The following is a 17764-nucleotide window of genomic DNA, read 5'->3' on the forward strand; positions in this document are numbered from 1 at the left end:
TTTTGAATTGGTATATGGTGAAATAAATTTTTGTGTTGTTCTCCTTTTTTTTCTTTTTAGTTTTTTTTTTGGTTTTTACCTTATTTTTTAGTTTTCTTAGTTTTTTTTTCTTTTTTCTTTTTAGTTTTTTTTGTAGTTTTTACCTTTTTAGTTTTTTTTATTTTTATTTTTATTTTTTTTAGTTTTATTTTTCTCCTTTATTTTTCAGTTTTTTTCCTTTTTTATTTTTCATTCTTTTTTAGTTTTTTTTTTTAGTTTTTTAGCTTTTTTGGTTTTTTTATTAGTTTTTAGTTTTTTTTTTCTTTTTAGTTTTTTTTTGTAGTTTTTACCTTTTTTTTAGTTTTTTTATTTTTTTTTTTTAGATTTTTCTTTTTAGATTTTTTTCGTAGTTTTTACCTAGCCAAGGTTCGAACCATACCTTTAATGACGTCATCGTCATAACAAACATGACGACAACTAACTTCATGACGACATGATGACATGACGTCACTCGACAGACCCACAGACAACTTATATATATATATATACTAGCTGTTGGGGTGGCGCTTCGCGCCACCCCAACACCTAGTTGGTGGGGGCGCTTCGCGCCCCCCCAAGCCCCCCCGCGCGCTTAAGTCGTTACGCGCCATAATAGTTACGCGCCATTGTAGTTGTGTCCCTATGTCCCACCTGTGAATATAGATATATATATATATATATATATATATATATATATATATATATATATATATATATATATATATATATATATATATATATATATATATATATATATATATATATATATATATATATATATATATATATATATATATATATATATATATATATATATATATATATATATATATATATATATATATATATATATATATATATATATATATATATATATATATATATATGGTTTTAACTACGTAAAACTTGCGAATATACAACATTCTTTGCTGTCCCATTGTCTTTGCATATAAATAGATTGTCAGGTTTACCGACTCTTGAACATGCAACATATAATGGTCCATGGGAAAACAATCTGTATTCAGATCTATACCTCATGATTCTAATGATTGCCCATGAGCTTTGTTGATGGTGATTGCTAATCGACCATTCCCTGTCCCGGTGTCCCGGTCGTCATTTATATCCCCCTGTTTCCCCCGGTGTCCCCGTTGTAGTTGTGTCCCTGTGTCCCGGTCGTCATTTATATTCCCTGTGTCCCGGTCGTCATTTGTATCCCGGTGTCCCGGTCTGTATATACATTCGTTTTTTAGTTTTGTTTTTCTCCTTTATTTTTTTCCTTTTTTTTCTTTTTTAGTTTATTTAGATTTTTAGATTTTTTAGTTTTTTTATTAGTTTTTAGTTTTTTTTCTTTTTTTTGTAGTTTTTTACCTTCTTTTTAGTTTTGTTAGTTTTTTTTTTTACTTATGTCCTGGTCGTCATTTATACTCCCTGTGTCCCGGTGCTTTGTTGATTGCTAATCGAACATTCCTTTTGTCCTGGTCGCTTTCTCTTTGAGTGTCGTCATTTATTTTTTTCTTTTTTAGTTCTTTTAGTTTTTACCTTTTTTAGTTTTTTTTAGTTTTTTAGATGAAAATTTTTTTTAGTTTTTTCCTTTTTTTCTTTTTAGTTTTTTATTGGTTTTTACCTTTATTTTAGCTTATTTTTCAGTTTTTTCCTTTTTTTATTTTTTTTTATTTTTTATTTTTTTTAGTTTTTTACCTTTTTTTAGTTTTTTTAGTTTTTTTAGCTTTTTAGCTTTTTTACTTTTTTTATTAGTTTTTAGTTTTTTTTGTAGTTTTTGCCTTTTTTTAGTTTTTTCAGTTTTTTTTTAGTTTTTTATTGGTTTTTACCTTTATTTTAGCTTATTTTTCAGTTTTTTCCTTTTTTTTAGTTTTTTTAGTTTTTAGTTTTTTTAGTTTTTTACCTTTTTTTAGTTTTTTTAGTTTTTTTAGTTTTTTAGCTTTTTTATTTTTTTTATTAGTTTTTAGTTTTTTTGTAGTTTTTGCCTTTTTTTAGTTTTTTTAGTTTATTAGCTTTTTTATTAGTTTTTAGTTTTTTTTGTAGTTTTTGCCTTTTTTAGTTTTTTTAGTTTTTTAGCTTTTTTATTTTTTTTATTAGTTTTTAGTTTTTTTTGTAGTTTTTGCCTTTTTTTAGTTTTTTTCAGTTTTCAGTTTTGTCACCTGATCCAGTTTTTTCAGGTGACGTCACCTGATCCATCCACAGATCCACACACAGACAACTTATTTTTATATATATAGATATATATATATATATATATATATATATATATATATATATATATATATATATATATATATATATATATATATATATACATGCACACTTTTAAAAAATACATGCTTTAACTTTTATGCTCTGTGGAAAAATATATGAATACTGTTATTAAACTGGATATTTAGTATGTAAAACAGTACTTTATCCATAGCATAAAGTTCCAAGCCATAAGAGTTCTATATTGTACATCTTTTGTTAAAAAGTACTAAATGTCTTACGAAGAATTTGTGAGAAAGTACTAAATCTCTGGAATAATTTTACTTCTTATATTTATTATAGTTTGTACACAGTTTTTGAGGCCTTTCCGTCAAGGTTTTGGGAGATGTGTTTTTTATGCTAATTTTACAATTAGAGGGCCAATTCAGCTTAGGTAGACTATAATTACTACTTAAGATAAAACAAAGACAGGATAATATACTCCTCCCGTGGCAAATTACACTAAAACACAGAGATAGTCATCCACAGGTTTGTTATCATTAGGAGACCTTCGCTCATTAGCTGTAAAATCTGAGGAAAACTTGATTTAACTATTGAATGAGGAAATTTAATAGAACTTTCCTCTTCCTAATTACGCTTATTAATATCTATATTTGGTTAATGCAATAGGGAAAAGTAAATACTTTTGAATAAGAAAACTCCATATAAGCAAACGAACTAAAGCTATGTATTTTATTTTTAAGGGGGTCTCATACTGTAGTGCCAGGAAAGCCCTTGAGAGAAAAAAAAAGACGATTTAGTGTCCTAGAGTAGTACGAGCAAGGCTGTATCCAGGATGGGTGTTTCCGGGTTGGAACCCCCTCCCCAAAAATTTCGCTTAACTCGTAAAAAAGCAACAAAAATGCATATAAAAAATGTTGGTGTGTTTTGTAAAGATTTTTGCAAGACACCTCCCTAAATAAATGCCCCCCCCTGAACGCAATCTAGGATACGCCCTTGAGCACGAACCTTGTCCATTTTTAAAACTGGCGTTCCTGATGCTGATGCTAGGTCTCGCAAAAGATAAGTTGATAGTCTACTGATAATTTAAGAATTTTTTACAGAATAAGAAATGACTGATATCCATTCATTTACTTCCAATATTGCAGTTCGGTGCGAAGGAATCAGAACTTGAAAGAGATGAAAATATATTAATCGAACTATAGTTCTTAATTTTTCCTAAAAATCAAAATGCACTTTCTTGCGTTTTGATTTTTAGGAAGCATTAAAGAACACTTTTTCTTGAATCCTAGTTCTCTCCATTTTATATCGATAAGGGGACTGTCGCATTGACTAATGATATATCATCTGACCACTCAAACTAATAATCTACAATGACATCAGCTACAATATTATTAAAAACATCATGGTACATGAAATATATGAAAATTTCCAACATCCATTGGTTCACTAATTTAAAACAGGCTAAAGAATTTACACTTTACCTTCAACAGACTATAATAGTCGAATTATGTTAATACTGAATCCCTTCAACCTGTGATTAAGAATTATTAGCTCAGATCTTAATTCTTTTCAGCTTATGAATAGTAGCTGATATTTAGTTTAACATTAAAAAGCAGTCCATTTTTTAGAGTATGGTAATGAGACGGCTGACTTCTTCTAATCTAAATATGCACTTGTTTGCAATAATTAAGTTGATGTATCTTTCAACAATTCTATTGTGTATTCAATACTATGGAATGGTACATTTAGTAGTCATGGCTACTGGTTTCTGCTCACTTTCATTTAGCAAGGATGTAGAAACCTATTGAACTCAATGGTTGAAACATGTGATTCAATACTTCAAAAATTCCCAGTCTTTTGGAAAAAAAAATCCCTGAAAATTTACTATCTTCTCCAGAATAAGTCAATTTCCCTGAATTTCCAAAAGTTTCTCGAGTATCATCGCTTTTCACCCAAATCAAATTTGTATATCACCGAAATGTTCGTGAAAGTCGAAGTTCTTCTTAAAATTCCGCCAAAATTTCCTTGCTCTTGAACCAGATTTTTTCCCCTTTCTTGAAAATATTCCTCTGCTTATTTCAGCTTTTTGTAAAAAAGGAATAAGCACAAGGTTTTTTTTCTTGAATAAAGCCACAATGTATAATTGCCCCCTGTTGCTCTCTGATCCCAAAATAATATGATAATTTTGTACGAATATGAAATTTTTAGTACAGTACTAAAGACAGAGAATAGAAAAAGTTTTCAATTTAAATTATTTTTTTTACTGACATAATTGTTGCATTTTATTGATTAAACAAAAAATGATTTTGAATACAAGTATTCTTTAATGAATTACCGAAACATTTTGTTCTTGTGTGAGTCATATCGTTTGGGGGGATGGCGTTTTGCTTTTTTCAGCGAGACTTCCTGGTTCATGAAATAGGAACAGCCTACATGCTTGCTCTAATGTAAGAATTGGATGTTTGTCTTCTCACATTAACTTTTTTTTGTTGCTTTTGTATTTTTCGCATTGATGTGAACTACGAATACCTGTCAGACCTAATTCTTATTTTTCTTTGAGTGGCGTGTTCGCACTTACGAAAAATCTTCAATGTTTGATCTTATACAAAATTCGATATGTTCTTGTGTTAGTTAAGCCTTCGTGCTATACATTATCCTAACTGTGTAGAAATGAAAATTTGTCACTCGAGCATAAACCAAGGAAATAAAAAGAAAATGTTGGTAGTGGGTGTTAATTCTTTACGATCAGAACTTCAAAAGCTCTTAATTACCAACCTCGGTGGTAATCAAACAGCATATTAATCATGCAATTACCCTCTTTTGATTTTGGACTCTAAAACGATCAAATCCTTACGAGTGGACAAAAATTGCTTATAGCTGTATTTGAGTATTTGCGTCAGTTTTTTCCGAAGTTATTTTTCAGTTTTTTTTCGAAGTTATTTTTTAATACTTCTCGTTCAAATCAACGTCTCTTTTGTTTGAGTAATCTTTCCTAAAGAATCTGAACAAGAAGTCAAACTTTAGCGTAAAGGACGAGGAAAAAGGAAGGGGTGGCCCCCCTCATATAGAGAATCATTTCTGTTGGCTTTAAGTTTTAATGTTGCTTCTTATTTTCAGTTGAAAAAAACTAGTTGTTTTGTTTAATTTTTGAACTTTTTTCCAAATAATGCCGGGGGAAGGGGCAGGTTAGGTTGATGAACTTTATATATTTTGAATCAGCATAAAAATTCAATTCTTTGATGCATTTATTGTTATCAAAACTCTGTTTTTTAAAGTTTCGGTTACTATTGAGCTGTTTCACTCATTACTTACAGTTCGTTAATACGAACTGTTTGAAACACTAATATTTATTTTTCATGTATGGGAGGTGGTTAACCCCAGTGACTTCAATCAACCAAAAATTTGGGAGAGGATAAAATATATTTTTCAAATTCAAGGAGGAAGGAATTTGTTGCCTTTTCTTCAATTTTTCCAAAAAAGATACCAGAAAAAAGAGCATCTTTAATGGAAACATCTGAAAAATTGTAAAAAATCAGCAAAAAAAAAAACTAAAACACACGGTACCAAACAGCCTAAAGATTTATAAACAAATATTTGATGTGTTTTGTAAAGTTTTATATAACCACCACCCCCCAGACAAAAATCCCGGCAAAATATTTTCAAGTATCCCTACAGGCTAATAATGGTCTTTTGGAACTCTTGTTCTGGCTTTTCCTTAATTTTCCTCCAGGAAGGTGACACTAGCCTTTCGAGTAAATTTTATGATTAAACTAAAACAGTAACAGATGACTTACATGTCCCCAATGATTAGTTTCCCGTATAAAGAAAACATCTTTGATCCCCAGGCCTCCTTACTTATGCATAGAGTTTGGTTAAGTTTACAGAACAATCTGATCTAGGTCTGAAATAAATTCATTTCTCTGCGTACAGAACTATCATGTGTCAGGTTTTCAGTAATTTACATATCCACAAAAGGAAGCCCATTTTGAACTCTGTCTCTTTGTATCTTAGTTATTGCCTCTCCTTTGTGTACTTCTGACAAAGATTTACTTCTAATGGAATTCTTCAACTTTTCTTAGTTTTGAAAATAAATTATTTCGCAAAATTCTTTTAGAGTGAAAGTTGTATCTTTCAAATTTTGTGGTAATAGTAGTGTCCTTTCTTTTCCATCATCTAAATACCTTGAATTACCTTGTCACCCAAAAACTAGATTTCCCGCAATCAACCAAGATTTTCTTGGGAATTCAACTTTCTCAGTAGTGAATCAAGCTTTTTGAGAGAGGGAGGGGGCCTTAGCCCTATAAAGAGAATACTTACTTAAGCAAATGAATGAAACTTCCGAGATTCGCGAAACTAACATATGATGAATAAAATGGATGACGATTGTCCTTCCATTTTTAACGGAAAAAAGTGTTATAATTAATACCGTTCGGCAGAGTGGGGGAAGGGGCTCAGGGCCCACCACCCGAAATCCTAAATTTGTTGAATTTTTCGGTCACTTCATATTCAAATTATCGATTTTTTTCGGTGTTGCACTCCACCCTACAAAAAAAAATACGCGTACATACCTATCGTACAGCTAATAGTTAGGGTCCTTTTCAATATGTTACTGTAGTAGCCCTAAGAGTGGTGAACCAGAGGTTTCACCTATAAGTCTACTTATATGGTTACAAGCCAGACTGGGTAAGACTTTGCCGGTGCACCTTCTGCACTTGTTTGAAGTACGGAAGAGTACATTTGAGCAAGTAGGGACATGGAGCAGCTAGATAGACCAACACACACACGGCATATTCGGCGCTTTTGACAATATATGCCTCAAACCCTAAATTAAATTCCAGTAAAACCGACAAATGGACATAGCCTAATGAAATGCTTTGACGAAACACTAAATTAAATCATTTATCAAGAATGTTTGGACTTTGGTCACTTAATTTGGTCAGTTAAAGGCCGAACGGATGCAGCCAAGTATTCTCTAACCCTCGCTGCCACTTATATCTATCATTCAATCCAAAATAAACATTTTGTTTTATGTGGCACTATAGACTAAATTATGGTCAGGGTTGTCACCCCCTATTGATTTATCACTATTTCAAGTGATTTTTTACATTGCCTAAACAAAAAATCACTACATCAACACATAAATCACTAGGTTATTGAAGAAAATCACTAAATCAAACAGAAAAATCAATAAATTTCTAGTGATTTTTATTTTTACTCGGTGGCAACCCTGATCATGGTTTTTCAAAGGCAGCTTGCATCGTTTTGGTTTTACGTAATGATGAAGAACGCTTGGTATGGTCTACGAAACCGCTTAAAAAAAAAAAAAAAATGTCTTTTAGTTTGAGCGAAAAATTAATTGAACTCATTTTAGAGCTTGTTATCGGTAAACAGCTTTAATATTGTTGTCTGACAACAGTGCTCGTTTATTAATCCCCTTATTTACAAAATTGACACTTTTATTTATTACTGTGTCGAATTAGGATGATACCTTTAATTTGATCCGCAGTCAGCTGGGAGTACAACAGTGGCGTTAAAGGGTTACTGGAACAACCGCATGAAATGAATCCAATCTGAAACTTTTTCATTTTCTCCGTCTGGGGGCCCACTGAACTGGCCCATAATCGGGCAATATGTAAACACTACGGCCATTAGAAACACGTGCTTCAGAAAGTAAGTTTCTTGGTGACATTGCTTTTAAAATGAGGGGAAAACTGATTTACATCCAGAGTGAAAATAAAAAGATAAGCGAAGTATCTTTTGAGCAGAGAATAGTTTTTGCTGCTATAGCTTGAGTTAGGAATGCAATTTTTTACTTAACATTGTTTTTCATCCATTTTTTTCATCTAATTTACAATATTCAAGCTTCTGATGCATAAAAAAAAAAACAGATTTGAAGCTAAATTCTAGCTAAATTAAGTAGACAAGGATAATTTTAATATTCAAATAAAGTGGCCGAGGTAATTTTTGTGCTGAAAAACAGAAAGAAATCACAAGAAAAGCTGCAACCAGGGGGGGGGGCAGTTTGGCCTACCCCTTAAAATAAAAAATATTGTTTAAAAGCATTAAAACCCAAAGCGCAAAATATGTTCTGGTCTTGAGAAGGCATGTGGGTTTTCAGCCCTGCACACGTTAATTTTTGTTCCTTTTGAGTTTGACTTGGCTATTTATTGGAATTTCTGTTCGTTTTGAGTTTCATTTATTTATTGATAGGGATTTTTGGTAGTTTTTCGCTTGGAGGATTATTTGGTATTTCACTTTATTTCTGCTCACTCTCGCCTTAATTGAACTCTTACCCTTTCTTTGAAAAACTGGTTTTGTGGAAAAAGCTTTTTAAATAAATTTCTGCTTCGTTTTTTTATTTACATAGTCTTTTTCATGGAATAAATAATAATTTGGATCTTTTCCGTTTGTTTCTATAAATGTCAGGTTGCTATTTACATGTTGAATTCAAAACGAACTAAAATTATAATTGCACCCTTTTGACAATCCGTATTGATAACGTGTATATAACATATACTATGTGTAAACAATGAGCGACCACCCTAACTTACAGCCCTTGTCCTGAGGACTGTGGGGGGGCTGAAATCCCTATGGACATAATTAATTGACCTTTCAACAATGCTGAACAAAATAGCTCTCTTTAAATTTCGATCAGAAAAGTTTTGGGGAATGATAGGCTTGAGGAGGGGCTGAGTGCCGTACATTCACTTGTAACTCTTAAAAAGGGCACTAAAACTTCCAAATTCCAGTCAAATGAACTCTATCTGATCGAAAGCTTATACGACTACCCGTTCCATTAAAACTTTATATGCCACGGGCATAACTTACAACGCTTGTCAATAGGTTCTAAAGACATTTTTATATGATTTTTGGACTATTGATAACAAAATGGGTATCTCACAATTTCACTTGAATGCGTTTTGGAAAAAGAGGATGCCAGGGAGGGGGCTGGCTGCTCTCTATAATGTTTGACTCTTATCAAGGAACTAGACTTACACATTTCAAATCCAATGAGCTTCTTCTAAAGTTAACACGACCACCCCTTCCATAGAAACTTATATACCTTGAGGCATAACATACAATTTCTACCTTCGATTCTGGGAGATTCTGTCCATCCCAAAGTCCTTAATATATGATCTATGGACTCTTTGAACAAATGGCTATCTCAAAATTTTATTGGATAAATTTGTGGAAAATACGACGTAGGGGAGGCGATTGCCCCCGATCACTTTGACTCTTAAAAAAGAGCTTTAAAACACCTGATTTCCAATCCAATGATCCCCTTAAATATTAAAAAAGTCCCTTTCAATTTCCGATCAAATGAGTCTTTTTCGAAGTTTTTACGACAACAAATGGCTATCTCAAAATTTCTATCAGATGCATTTCGGGAAAATATAAGGTGGGAGTTGGGTATCCGCCCATCCCACCACTTTGAATCTTAAAAAGGGCAATAGAACTTCTGATTATCAATCCAATGAGTCCTTTTCAAAGTCTATACGACCGTCCTTTCTATAAAAATCTTATGTACTCCCAGGGCATAACTTACTACCCTTGCCCTGAGAGCTATGGAGGGGATTGTCATCCTCAAAGATAATATCCAGACCTATTAACTACGCCGAGTAAATTGACCACCTAAAATTTGAATTGGATGTGTTTGAGAAAATTGTGGGCTTGGTAGGGGGCTTTGTTGCCCTCTAATCATTTTTTACAATTAAGGGGCTTTAGCCCCTTCAATTTCCAATCGAATGAGCCTTCTTTGAAGTTTTTACGACAACAGGTGGCAATCTCCAAAGTTCTATCAGATACATTACGGGGAAATGCAAGGTGTGTGGGAGGGGGAGTATCCACCCTCCGATCGCTCTGAGTCTTATTTAAGATACTAGAACTTCTGGTTACCAATCCAATGAGCCCCCATCTGAAGTCCACACGATCACTCTTTCTATAAAAATCTTATATGTTCCAGGGTCATAACTTAAAACCCTTGCCCTGAGGGCTTTGGGGGGGGGATTGTCATCCTCAAAGACATAATTTCCGGAACTTTTAACTACGCTGAACAAAATGGCTATCTCAAAATTTTGATTGGATGTGTTTGGGGAAATGGTGAGCGTGGGAGGGGGTTAGTTGCCCTCCAATCATTTTCAACTCTTAAAAGGAGAACTAGCTTTTTAATTTCCAATCGAATGAACCCTTTTCAAGGTTTCTCCGACAACTCTTTTGATACTGCATTGTGCCGACATCGCTCTTTACTTAGTCAGCGCTATTGCGCTGCCTATGATGTTCGATCTTTCTAAATTGACATATCCTCCCTCCAAATTGTTGGTACTTTTGTGGCAGCGCTATTTAAATCACCAGTTTCCAATGTATTTTTCTTAAGTTTAAAACCATATTCCTCATGCTCAGTAGTAAGACAATGGTCATATATCGAAAATGTAAGGAAAGTACTAAATGTAAATGGTAAAGAGAAGAAAAACGAACATCCGTCTTTTAGTCAAAGTTATCCAGACCGTATATATAGACAAACCAAAATAGTTGTCGTTGCTTTTACAGTATTAATTTTTCTATCAATGTTAAACACTTCAACAAGATCTTGTCCTTTCATTGTTTGCTTTTCTGTACGCACATATCAGTGACAAAGCATATTCTATAAGAATATTTGTAGAATCATCCATCCAACTGTGTTAAAATCTTAAATGCTAGTTTTCAATATTGTTATGCTAATTGTGCATATTTGTCCGGTAATTTGATATACAACTAGGCCTTGAAGTGCCCCTTTCTTATTCTAAAACATTTTACTATAGATATAAGTAATGAATCTTGCTATCTATGGACGCTATCTTGGACACCGACGTGTTTCTTGGATTGCTGACTAAGTCTGCCGTTAGTAGGTGACGTTTGTTAACCATAATTGGACAGTTTCTTAGGTCAGTCGGATTCAGAAGGGTCAAGACTGTAATGAGCGGCTAATTTACGGGAGATTCGTCCTTCATTCTTCTTTTCTTTTTCTTTGTAGCGATTTTTAGTCAACTTATTAAATAATTACCTTTTCCATGAAGTCAGTGCGGGCAGGTTTTCTAAATGAACAAAAAAAGGCAGTTTAGCCTTGAAGCAAAATTTTATTTTTTAAATTTTATACGAATTGTGTTTTCTTTTTCGCTACGGGAATTCATATTGAACACATTTTTTTAATTCTTTACGGGCATATTTTGATGTATATTCTTATCTTTAATTAAAAAAGGAATAGAAATTTTTTAGCGCATATCCATTATAAGTGATAATTTTGTTTTGGCTGTTGAGTTTTCACTGTAATAAATTCATAACATCACTGTAACAAATTCATACATTCTGGGAAAAGTGTTAAAAACTTTAGAAATCAGCATAATAGACTATATTAGTAATTTGTCCTGGATAAATATTATTATTCTTTTTCAAAAATCTGGAACATTTTTAATCTTAGAATGTGTCTTTTCCAATTGTTTTCAGAAAGATTTACGTAATCTTTGGGAAAGATGGCTCTCCTAGTGCAAATAACTCTTGAAATAGATGATTTACACTTGTAAATAACTGTTATGTCGGTTTAACAAAAGCAGAAAATATAACCTACTTTCTGAATATTCCTTAACGACTATCTAAGATACATTTAACTCGAACTAAAATCAGAAATAATTACAACTGAATGAGAAAGATTAACGCTGACTCCTGGGGTATTTGCTTAAAAAAAAGAAAAGCTGTCTGCTCATAGAAAAAAAACTCAATTAAATTCCTTAATGATTAGCCAATGAATGGCACAAGCTATTTTTTTTAATTTTGTTTTCATTAATGCAAGAATGTGGAAAACTAGTAAGTACTATTAATTGGTAAAAAAAACTAATAGTGCAGTCTTTTTCAAATGGACATACTTAATTATTTTCTGACTTATGATGGAAAATTTTGTAATGAAAATTAGCAATATTAAAACAGCAAAAAAATACTCAAGAATAGATCTTTTACATTTTCATGCAATTTTTTCAAGAATAGATAAATACTTTTTAAAGAAAATTAATTTACACTGAAAGTCCGCCATGAATAAAAAACTTTTATTTTTAATGAAAGTTTTTTGATGATGGTTTTTCTGATTTTTGACGAATGTTTTGATGATAATAACAACATAAAAAAAAAATAATTAGGACTAGATTTTCCATATTAGAATTAATTTTTACACAAATAAACAAATAGGTTTTAAAGTATGTTAATTCAGACTAAGCCCGAGTTGCATCAAGTCATGACTAAAAAAAAATAAAAAAATAGTTCAATATTCCTGTTAGTATCTGAAAAGACAGAAATTATTCTAATACATGGTTTTCTATTCTTTTTAATAAATTAGTCATAGACATAAACTTGAATGGATAATGAAAACCAACTAACTATGCATATAGTCAAGTCGTTCTTCTGTATTTGTAAATTTTTCTTTTGTTCGAAAACTTGTGGCAAAATTTTGGTGGTACTAGTATGATAGACCCCCTACTGCTCAAGTTGTTTATTCACTGACGCATTATAGAACCGTTTTTTTTCGCTAGTTTATTTCAGCTTAGCGTGAGACATAACAAAGGGAGGTGACAGAATAGATGGAAAATATATAATTTGAACAACATATTTGCACATTAGGGGGGAGGGGAAAGTATTTGGATGGTGTAAAGTTGTAAAGCAATTCTTACTACTTAATATGCAGAATAATTGTACCTAACACATTAGGTATGCAGACCCGCTATACTTTATCCCCCTCCCCCCTAATGTGCAAATATATAGCCCAAATTTATTTTTAAAGTATTATTTTTTTTATCTTACTTTGGTATATTTCATTAGGATTGGACGTCAGGGAAATATATTAAAAAAATATTAGGTAGTGGGTATATTATACAAGCACCATTTTTGTAAATATCAATGTGGATGAAAACAATCGAGTAAAATCGACATTGATTTTTGTACCTAGGGTAAATAAATATTATGGTATTCTTGTCATCCAGTATGTAGTCCAAAAGTACAAAACATGCTATTAATACTACTAACAACTCATCTAACCACCAAGCCGCCTGAGGTCAACTCATGTGGTACAGAGTCTTCCTTAGCCCCAAGCAATTTAGGGTTTCACTACTTGCCTTTTCTCATGTAGTTCCAATTTTCTTCAAGTCCTTTCTTATGATGTATTCCCATTGTATGCATTGACAACCTGCCTTTGGCGAAAAACGCAATCTTCTGTGTCACGGTTATATTTCGGACCTTTTCTCATTTTTCTCTGCAGAAAACGGTGTAAAAAAAATCTTACTTGATGGTCTTTGAATACTTTGAATTGTGCTCCTATTGGTCTGTGAATAGCATGGAAGGCTTGGAACCTTTTCCTTCGGACGCACTGCTAAGAAGGGTTCTTATTGAATTTTTTTTTGTTAGTCATACGGATGCCTCCGTTAATTAAATTTAACCCCTTAGGGAAGACAAACGTGGGTTAAATGATCGAAGAAATGATCTATTACGAAAATTTTCTTTGTAGCATTGAAAGGAGGTGCACAAACCATTTAAGAATTCTTTTGGCAATTTGAGTAGAGAAACTCACTTGGGACGTTGGGAGTTCAGGCATTAACTAGTAATAAAATCATACCGGCAAAAACTGTCGTCTTGACAAAGACGTTTTGCCTGACAACGCTTTATTATATGTGATATGACGAAATTGATGCTTCTCGTATCTGCCAAATAAAGCAAAATAGAGCCTAAGCAACATTCGTAACCATGTAACTTGGTAGATGTTAGAATTGTATGTGAAAAATTTTATATTTGGGCCGAGGAGAACAATCGGATTTAGCCATTAAATGTTTTTTGAGAAATATTTCTGACGTTATTTTGTGGGTATTATTTGGTGTTTGGTAATATATTTATGGGATAGTCTTTCTCCTGTTTTTTCTCTATTAGCTGTTGATTCTGATTTGTTTTTACACGCCATCTATTCTATATAAAAAAAACAGATGACGTGGATTTATAAGGATCGAAAGTATTCTCTGCTATACTAGCTACAATGGGCAATTATTAAATAGTTTGTAGAAATAGTTTTAACACAACCGACTGTATTTGAAAGGAGTAGATTAAAAATCCATTGCTTTTCACATAGTTGCCTACTCAAACACCTGATGGTAATTCTTTTAGTAACTTATAAGTAAAAGTAATGTTTCTTAGTAATAGAATCATGTAAGTTTACATAATAAGTTTATAAGTTTGTTAATAAGTTTGCTGATTTTTGAAAGTGATACTTTAAGACACGGAGGGCAAATCTGGCATGAGTTTTTTTATTGTAAAAAAAAGATGTAATTTCACTTGTGAATAAAAAGGCATCAAGTGAAGCATTCACTTTCATCCTGCTACTTGGTAACTTAGACCAAATTTTTATTTCATAAACCAGCACTTTTTAAGTAGCTTTTTTTTTAATTGAGACACATATAATTATAGAAAAGTGCCTGTATTGTATAATTTTCACTAGAACCTTTCATGCTCTCTGTAATTGAAAATTCTTAGGTAGGGATATGGTGTTTATGGCACTTGGTATTAACCAATTGACATATAGCGACTGCGAATTCTGTCGGTTTGTCTTTCTGTCGGCGCCGGTTTTACTAGTTTAGGCCCTTCCAGATAAACTATGACGATGAGATTTGGCAGGCGTATCAGGGACCAGACCAGATTAAATTGGAAATAGTTGTTTCCCCAATTCGACCATCTGGGGGAGTGGGGGGACGGTTAATTCGGAAAAATTAGAAAAAATGATGTATTTTTAACTTATGAACAGGTGATCAAATCTTGATAAAATTTGATATTCAAAAGGGTATCGTGACTCAGAGCTCTTATTTTAAATCCTGATGGGATCCGGTGACTTGGAGGGAGAAACCTAAAATCTTTGAAAACACTTAGAGTGGAGGGATCGGGATGAAACTTGGTGTAAAACTAAGCACAAGTCCTATATACGTGATTGACATAAACGGAACGGATCAGCTCTCTTTTTAATTCTGAAAAATTAGAAAAAATGAGGTATTTTTAACTTATGAAGGAGTGATCAGATCCAAATGAAATTTCATATTTAGATGAACCTCGTAACTCAGATCTCTTTTTTTTTTAATCCCGACCGGATCAAGTCTCATTAGGGGGAGTTGGGGGGATCTTGGAAAAGGCTTAGAATGGAAAGATCAGGATGAGACTTGGTTGGAAGAATAAGCACAAGTCCAAGATGTGTGATCCGCTCACGGACCGAATCCGCTCTCTTTTGGGGAGTGGGGGGGGTTGTAATTCGGAAAAAATATAAAAAATGAGAGATTTGTAACTTACGAATGGGTAAGTTACAACAGAAATTTTGGAAACCGGAAATCTACTAAAACGCTTAAAGTGGAGAGATCGGGATGAAACTTGATGAGAAGAATAAGCACAAGTTCTAGATACGCGATTGACACAATTGGCAGGGATACGCTCTCTTTTGGAGAGTTGGGGAGGCTGTTAATTTGCAAAAATTAGAAATACTGAGGTATTTTTAACTTAAGAACGGGTGACCAGATCTTAATGAAATTTGATATCTAGAAGGAACTCATATTGTAGAGCTCTTATTTCAAATCCATATCAGATCTGTTTGGGGAGTTCTAGGGCGAGGGGGAGCTTGGGGGAGTTAGAGGGTCCAGTGCTTTGGCGAGTTTGGTGCTTCTGGATGTGCTAGGACGATAAAAATTTGTAGGCGTGTCAGGGACCTGCACAAATTGTCTTGATAAAGTTGTTTTCCCCGATTCGACCTTCTGTGGGGTTGAAAGAGAGGAAAAATTAGAAAAAATGAGGTATTTTTAACTTAGGAGTGGGTGATCGGATCTTAATGAATATTGATATTTAGAAGGACTTAGTGTCTCAGAGTTCTAATTTTAAATCGCGACCGGCATTAAGCCTCTGATTTTCCATTTTAAATAAGCCTATTGATTCATAGAACTTCGCTAGAGCTCATGCCATATGGGCTCTTGGCTCTTCCGACCTCGTCACAAGTGCCATATGAGCTCTTAGATCTTGTTTTTAGGGGAATTTGATGCCAAGATTGGTACAAACGGGGATAGAGGATATCTTAGCTTAGGTAAATTTGATGTAGGAAAGGAAAATAGCAACTGTACTAGACTGCTACAATTTTACAGATAAAGTAATCTAGTTGTAACCATACGGTATCTGGTCATAAAATGGCCCATAAATATAATTTGAAGCTCACGTGGTGGAAAGACGGTCAGATTTATGATTATATTTTAAATCGAAGACATACAGGATAGATTTGGGACACTTTGGTATATAGTAGCACTGTTGTTGACCTTAAAAGAAAATAACATCATCTTTTGGTTTTTAAAGTTAATTTATGATTGTGATCGATTCAACGATAGAGATTCCTGAGGAATTTTACAGAAACACTTGAATATGAAAGTAAAGAGTTGAGAATTTGACAATACAGAAGCTGGATGGAATAATTTTACAAAAATAGTTCACATAGTTGCAGAATTAGCCTTTGGAAGGAGAGTTAGAAAACCCAGCTTAGAGTGTTAGTGAAAAAACTTTAAGCATAGGAGAAGAGAAAAGGGGCTAGTACAAAAAATTTCTGAGTGATAGATTTTACGGAGATCAGAGGAAACTAAAGGAAGCAGAAAATTGCCCAGGATCCAGAAGATGCTGCCAGACGGCATAATAGTAAGACATTGTTTTGGCACAAAAAAATTAGATGAAGTAGTTAGTCTGGACTTATCTCAGTTAAAGATAGGTTAAGGAAAGTGACACCTTCTTCAATTGGTAATAAGGAAAGTATTAAAACATATCAATCAAAACATGATGACCGAGTATAGAGCTTTAGGACATTATATAGAAAAGAACGAACAAGTTTTTGACAACTTGGAAATGAAGAGAGTTTTTTCACATGTGAGGAGAAATTAATCACAGTACTAAAATGATCGAAAAATAATAAGGCCTCATTTGTTGATAGCGTAATAAATTAGTTCTTGTAATATAGTAAACTTACTGAAAATTATGAATATGCCTTTTTGAAAAAAGGAGAAGTTCCTAGTGTTTTAGAAAAACTTCAACCAAATCCTTTTATGGGAGAGATACAAGTGAATTACAGAGGCCTTAGCTTGATTTCTGTAGGAAAAATTACTTAGCATTATGATTCTTATTAGACCAAGATATGCTTTATTTAAATTTCTAAGAGACAAACAGTGTGTTTAAGGAAGGGGGGAGGATGCGTTGACCATATTTCCACCCTTAGATTAATGATTGAGAATTGTCTGAATCATACTACCTTTTAGTTCTCAGTTATATAGGTTATGAACACACATTTGATTCTGATGATAAAAAAGCTTTAGTGAAGGTCCTATCCTTGTATGGTATACAAAAGGATTAGTGATATAAAAGGGTTAGTACTATAAAAGGGACTAATATACTAAAAAAGGGACTAGAACTACTTCCTCTGGCTGATTGGCGCTGCCTTATATTTTTGTACTTTTGTTTTGGGATTTCT

The 17764-nt window shown here is 32.9% G+C and overlaps 1 protein-coding gene across 4 annotated transcripts in view; it reads left to right on the forward strand.

The window, feature by feature from the left end:
* The window catches only part of LOC136027295 (protein trachealess-like), a 166898-nt gene that overhangs the window by 71978 nt on the left and 77156 nt on the right, over positions 1 to 17764 (forward strand). The gene's annotated exons all lie outside the window — the stretch shown is intronic.

The sequence above is a fragment of the Artemia franciscana genome, chromosome 5, assembly GCF_032884065.1.
Source record: "Artemia franciscana chromosome 5, ASM3288406v1, whole genome shotgun sequence".
Taxonomy (NCBI): domain Eukaryota; kingdom Metazoa; phylum Arthropoda; class Branchiopoda; order Anostraca; family Artemiidae; genus Artemia; species Artemia franciscana.